This window comes from Fukomys damarensis, unplaced genomic scaffold, assembly GCF_012274545.1.
Source record: "Fukomys damarensis isolate Sample0158 unplaced genomic scaffold, DMR_v1.0_HiC HiC_scaffold_38, whole genome shotgun sequence".
NCBI classification, from domain to species: Eukaryota; Metazoa; Chordata; class Mammalia; order Rodentia; family Bathyergidae; genus Fukomys; species Fukomys damarensis.
This window is the reverse complement of record NW_022900950.1, coordinates 11,935,824-11,942,797: the sequence shown is the minus strand read 5'-3', so window position 1 is coordinate 11,942,797 and position 6,974 is coordinate 11,935,824. Positions and strand designations below refer to the sequence as shown.

The following is a 6,974-nucleotide window of genomic DNA, read 5'->3' as shown; positions in this document are numbered from 1 at the left end:
AAAGTCCCACAATGTCCTTCTAAATCACTCCAATTCAATATATCGGTACTTTGTTTAGGATTTCTACTTTGACCAATGCCTTGTAATTGAGAGACAGTCTCCTGCAAAGGCCATGTAGAAGGCCACTGGTCAGCAGTTATAACGGAGACATCAGCACCAGTGTCTAATAACCCAATAAAAGATTTTCCTTGAATTAACAGTTTTATCTCTGGCCTATTGGCTCTAATAGATTGTACCCAATAAACATCTGAGGACCCAAAGCCTTTATTCCCTCTAATGGCTTTTTTATATTTTCCTGAAGTAACTATCCTGGGTAAAAGAACCAATTGAGCTATACGTTGTCCAGGCTGAATAACAGAAATTTGAGAAGGAGAACAAACCATAATTTTAATTTCTCCAGTACAATCCTCATCGATAATTCCTGGGGAAATTATGAGTCCTTTCATGGTGGAGGAACTTCTACCCAACAAAAGACCGAGGGTACCCCTGGGTAACGGCCCAAAAACTCCGGTGGGTAATACTTGCATTCCCATTTCAGGGGATAGTACTGCATAGGAGGGGGAACTGAGGTCCAATCCTGCGCTACCTGGGGTGGCTCGGAATAAGTCCTGAACGGATTTTTTGACTGAGGAAGGATCCGAGGGGTTGGATCCTGAAATGCCCCAAAAGTTTGATATGGGGCCTGAGGCTGGCCCCTCCGCCCGTTTCCCGACTGGATAGGATTGCCCATAACATCCCTTTTGGATCTACATTCATTGGCCCAATGATTTCCTCTTTTACATCTAGGACATAAACCAGATTCTTTAGGAGGTTTTGAAAAAGGTCTATTTTCTTTATGCTGTGGGCAGTCTTGTATTAAATGTCCTGCCTGACCACAGCCAAAGCAATTTCCATTATTCCCCTTTTTTGGAGGGCCACTTCTATGTTGTTGAAATAAGACCTCTTTTACAGTTTTTCCTTGTAAAGCTGCAGCCATGGCAAGGCCCTGAGTGTAAGAAGGACCTATATCCGCACACAAGCAAACATAATCTGATAAATCAGCCTTCTTTCTAAAAGGACGAAGGGCAGCTTAGCAAGCAGAATTAGCATTTTCATAGGCCAATTGTTTAACTAAGATAATTTCTGCTTCTGATTCTCCAATTATTCTACTAGCTGTTTGCAACAAACGATCTAAAAAATTTTGGAAGGGTTCATCGGGCCCTTGTCTGATTTTAGAAAGATCCTCTGTAGCCAGTCCAGAGGAAGATAATTTTCTCCAAGACGCTTTGGCAGCTGCATTAATTTGAGTATATACTCCTAGGGGAAAACCCAATTGCTGAGTAACATCAACATAAGGTCCCTCTCCTGCTAGCATCTCATAAGTTGCATTAAGTTCTCCTTGCTGTCTATTCAGGTCTGCTATTCTCTGGCATTGTTCTGCATATTCAGACTTCCACAACAAATAATCTCCTCCAGCTAGGCAAGCCTTAGCAATCTGTTTCCAATCAAAAGGCGGCAAGGCATCAGTTGCAAGAGAATCTAGCATGGCTAATGTAAAAGGGGCAGTTGGCCCATATTGGGTACAAGCCATTTTCAATTCTTTTGTTTAAAAGGGATGGGGGCGTGTTGTCGAACAAGGTTTCCCTGAGCATCCTGAGCCTCAAAAACTGGGCAGGCCAGAGAAAATGCAGATACATCCTCACCTTCTTTAAAGGCTTGTTGTAAACCCTGCTGAACTGGAGATTTAAGGAGTTGGGAGTTTACTTTCACAGTCTTCCAGCCTTCAGGAGGTCCTGAAGCCAAAGCAATTAAAGAAGGCTCCTTTTCTAACCGATTGTCACAAGGAGAAGGATCAAGATCTGCTATTGTACTAGTCTTGTTTTGAGGGGGTTTATGACTAGATGTTACCAAAACTAGTTTTCACTAACAGCTGACTGTCGCAGAGCAGAAGTTTGAGCAACTCCTAGGCTGGAGCAAAAGAGGCCAAACAATGTAAGACAAAGACTTATGAAAACCAAACCGAAAGAAGAACCAGAGACTCTATCGGGGAATCTCCTTAATCTCCTCTTCCGAAACCAGTACCAGAAGAACACTCTCAACCAGAGGGTCTTGAGGAGGGGAAAAAAATCAACCTCCCTCCCCATAAACAGAGAGACAAAGTTCCTACCAGAAGGGCAAAGGACCTCTCCGGCCCCTGCTGCGGGGAGTCCATTAGCACTTCTGCGTGGACCTCCCTCCCTGCCTCCAAAATGATCCCGATCACAAATTACCAATTCAGACATTAACAGGAAAAGAAAGACACTGAAGCAAAGAAAAGGAAACCAAGGACAAATTATTTCTACAAATTCTAATAAATTACACAATTGCTGGTGCCCTACTCTAGCACCACTGACACACAATAAATCTTTAAGTATATGTACAAAAAGCATGCAACTCTTGCCTGCTCCCATTTTTAATATTTACAAGAAAACTCACCTCTCCTCTTTTTGCCTTCCTTTTGAAGGTCCTCTTTTTTCTTTTTGATGAGATCTCCTTTTATTCTTTATCCAGCGGTGTCCTTCACTGAATCCCTCGATACTCAGGTCCCTGTTCTTCAAGTCACTGTTCTTCAAGTCACTGTTCTTCAGGTCCCTGTTCGGGCGCCACTTGTGGCGGTCTAGCCGTCACAACACGAACATGCCTGAGTCGGGGAGTGAGGATTGAGAAAGGAAAGAACACTCAAACCTGAGCGGAGACGAAGAGAAGTCTGATTTATTTCACAGAAACAGCTCCTTTTATAGGTTCACATCAACAGGAAGCACCAAGTAACTATTTGTATCTTTTATGCAAAGACCGGATTTTCTGACTTTTTGCAAAGAACATCAGATCTTTGGCTGTCTCCTTGAGTTTCTCCCATTGCAGCAACAAGTTTAACAAGCAGAGTCCTCGAATGTTACAGATTGTATCAATGCCTTGAGTGTAGAGGTGAAGAAGTTTCCTTTTAAATGTCAAACTCCTAGATGGCCATGGCCCGGCTCCCACACTACAATAACTATTCAAGAGACTCGCGGATCGGTACTGCTTTTTAAACCCCACCCCCCAGAAAGGAACAAACTCAGCCTTTTTTCTTTTTTTTGGTACCAGCGATCAAACTCGGGATCTTGATCTTGCAAGGCAGGTGGCGGAACCGCTGAGCTAAATCCCCGGTCCAAATAAACTCAGTCTTATTAAGGCTCTTCAAGGTGCTAAGTGGTCACAATGGACATGAAGTGAAAGATAAGTCAGCCCCACTTCCACTATTTTACCCTTACGTGAGCTGTGATTCCTCAGATCAACAAAGTAGTTTGCCAAGTTCTTATAAAAATAAGCAATCGTAGGCTATCAGCTTTGTCATATCTACATTAGACAAGTTTTTTTTTTTAATGGTGTAGTTCCCTCAGTCCTTTTACATCTTACCTTTACTTACTTCTTTTGAGACAAGGTCTCACTTGAGTTCACTTTGTATCCCAAGCCTCCCTTGAACTCCTGGCAAGCCTCCTGCCTCAGCCTCCCGATTCCTGGAGCTATAGGCATGTGCCACCACACCTGGCAACAGCTTCTTACCTTTAAAACCTAGCTTCCTTTCTCATAAGCAGGAAGAAAAGCCAGCTATCCAAGTTCTTTGTATTCTTAAAAACTTTAATCACAAACTCTTCCTTTCCAATAATGTGCCCAGGAAGCCAATGGAAAAAGGTAACAAAGCAGAAAAAAAATGCCATTCTAGAGGGTAGAATGCCTGCTGCTAACAGGTACAACTTCAGCAAAACCTCCACATATTGGCTTTTGGGCCTACCTGTCTGTAGATTAAGCAGCAGAAAGATTTCATTTTATTAACAGCTTTGGAAAAATAAGTCTTTACACTTTAACATACAACAAACAGGGATTTCTCACACAGGTATAATCATATACATTCACACTATTTATTTCTTCATTCACTTAGTTTTTGTTTTTTTGAGACAAGGTCTTGCTCTGTACTTCAGGCTGGCTTTAAATTCACTCTGTAGCCCACACCTCAAACTCACAGCAATTCTCCTGCCTCAGCCTCCCAAATGCTAGGATTATAGGTGTGCACCACCACACCCAGCCATTCACACTTTTTTTTTTTTTTTTTTTTTTTTTTTTGAGACAGGGTCTCACTATGTAGTTGAGACTGACCTGGAACTCACTATGTAGCCCAGGCTGGTCTTGAACTCACAGCGATCCTCCTGTCTCATCCTCCTGAGTGCTGGGATTACAGGTGTGACCCTACTGAAAATTATTAGTTCATTTTATGACTTATTTTTGCAATATGAAATCTTCTTTCCTGTATACCATGTTATTGAGCATTCATTACTGTTTCAAGAGTTTAAAAAATGCTTTTCAGAAATTCCCTCTCCCAGGCACTAAGCAACTTGAGGCAAGGAGGCAGCTATACTAAACACGGGGTGAGAACCCAAACCTGGGTCCCTGGAGATCTGCTGCCAGGACCTACTCATTCTAAGTTTGTGTGTGCGTGACACATGGTGTAAAAAGTTTCCGTTTCCTATCATACTCATGTGGGTATGTCAATAAATCCTGGATGCTCTTAAAACTGAGAGGTAAGAACCACCCCAGAAAATCACCACTTCCAGGTTCTCAATTCCTTTTTATAGAAAAACATCTTTTGCTTTCAGACAAAACACCTGACTTATTTCTGTAAAGAAAGTAGACAAAAATGAGCATGTGGCTCACTCTACCAAAGGGAAAAAAGCAAGCAAGGAAGGCTCCATCTAGCTTCACTTCCAACTCATGAAAAGGTCTGCTATCCCATCAATACCCAACTCAGCACATCTGGAAATACACGACAGCCTAGGATACTCCCAGTTACTGACAGTGTTCTTCTAAGAATGCATGTGTGACAGACAGGAAATGAAGTGGCCTGGAGATTAGATACAGGGCCCACTGATGCAATGAACAGCATCTCAGTAAGACGTGCAGAACGTCAAATTTCTGATGCAATAGAAGAAGAAAAAGTGGATCTAAGACATACAATGTGAAGACTTTTAAGAATAAGGTCACCTCAAACCAACAAAGTAATGTGGAATTATGAAATGACTCATTTTGATGTGAGGTTTCATAAGACATGGATAGCGCCCGGACCACTGAGCTAAATCCCTGGCCTAGTTTTACGTATTTTTAAGCATATTATAGGAGAACTCTGAATTATTTTCTTTCTTTTGATTTTTTGAGACACGGTCTCGCGCTATGTAGTTCAGATTGCTCTGGAACTCTCTGTGTAGCCCAGGCTGGTCTCAAACTCCCAGCGATCCTCCTGCCTCAGCCTCCTGAGTGCTGGGATTGCAGGTGTACACCACCACACCTGGCTAAATTATTTTCATAGTTAGAAAAACATCTGAAAATAACATAATAGTTCTGTAATAATTATTACTTTCCTTCCACAATTTCTTCTTTTGACGGGGACATGCTGTGGATTGAAGGTCTACGGGCCTCATGCTAGGCAAGGGCTCTACCTCTGAGCTGCACCCCAACACTTTTTACTTTTAGACAGGTACAGCATTGCCAAGGCTGGCCTCAAATCTGCAGTAATTTTTGAAGCGAGGTTTTACATTTATTAGACGTATGAAAAGAAATGAAACATGCTCTGCAGAGCAAGTGTGAGCCAATTAAAAGTAGAAAAAGAAGTGTGCTCCACAGAGTGCAAGCGGGCCACAGTGAAAGCACAGCAGCCAAATCTACAGTATTTCTGTCTCTCCTCCGAGGTGCTGGGATTAGAGGTATGTGCTACCACGCCTGGCAGTATTTAACATGTTATTTAATGGAACCATCCTGATATTGTAGCTCACTAAAACAGTACATACAGATTGCTATCCAGTATTCTGCTCCACACACTAATGTAGTGCTGGCTTCCTTCAGATAGGCATCGATAGGCAGGATATGACATTTCCACTTCAAAGTAGAGGTACTTAATACATCCTACTGTAGACTAATACGCTAGCCCATAATGCTGTAATTGTCCTCTCATATCCCTGAATAATCATGAAACGCCTCTTCTAATTAAAATGTGTGTTTGATCTTAACCTTTATCATGAATTTCTGTAAAAGGATCAATCAAGTTAGATTACCATCTGGGCATTAAATTACAATGAGGACTAAGTAAAATGAGTAGAAAGAGACCATAAGAAAACAGTAACTCTGAGGTGGACAGGACTGTAAAGAAAATGACCTGCCTCCTCTCTCTACCATGGACGCTTCCCTGGCATCACTGCCTGTTTACCAATGGATCCAAAGCAGGCCCCATGTGCCTCACTCCTAGAGACCACAAAGGCTGGCGTTTACCCAGAATTAAAGAAACAGACATAATGAGTAGCTACTCTATAAAGATCTGTATGTCTGTGTGGGCATTTTCTGTACTACTTACTATGGCATTAAAGAATTTGAGGGTCCTACCAAAAGGATCGATTATACTGTCAGATCGTCATGTATAATAGACTTTTGAGAATTCCAACAATACCCTTGCATTTAAAAAGAAGTCCATATTCTATTAAAAAGCAAAAGACACGTCTAATATAAACAGGAACAGTCTTCATACCAGGACTTCTGGAATCCCTCAAGCAGGTAGGAGACTCCATATGAAGCAGGGCTTCGGCAGCTTCAATTGTCTTATCAGTGCAGTGGGCATTACTGCTGTGAACTGACGCTTCCACTGGGGAGAAAACAGATACTCAATTAAAAATGAACTACAAAAATAGTTCAATGTATAAGTTAATTCATTTATTTACACAGCTAGGTCCTCTTAGTTCACTGGAAATAAAGTTTTGTACTTATCTGTTTCCTTTTTGTAAGTCTTTTTTGTCTGTAACTTGTACTCTATTAAGATAATGATACACAATGTTATCGACTAATGTTATTCTTTGTTACAAAATTTTGGTTTATTGTCTCATAGAATATTTTTAAATACTTTATTAATATCTACTTAGATTATAGTAAGTTTTTCTAAA

At 41.3% G+C, this 6,974-nt stretch overlaps 1 long non-coding RNA gene across 1 annotated transcript in view; it reads right to left on the bottom strand.

Annotated features, from left to right (window-relative positions):
• The window catches only part of LOC104870065, a 10,782-nt gene extending 8,297 nt beyond the window's left edge, over window positions 1-2,485 (bottom strand). Inside the window, exon 1 of the long non-coding RNA XR_004515712.1 lies at window positions 2,455-2,485. This is a non-coding gene — a long non-coding RNA (uncharacterized LOC104870065). The remainder of the gene's footprint in view (window positions 1-2,454) is intronic.
• Between the last annotated feature and the right edge of the window lie 4,489 nt (window positions 2,486-6,974).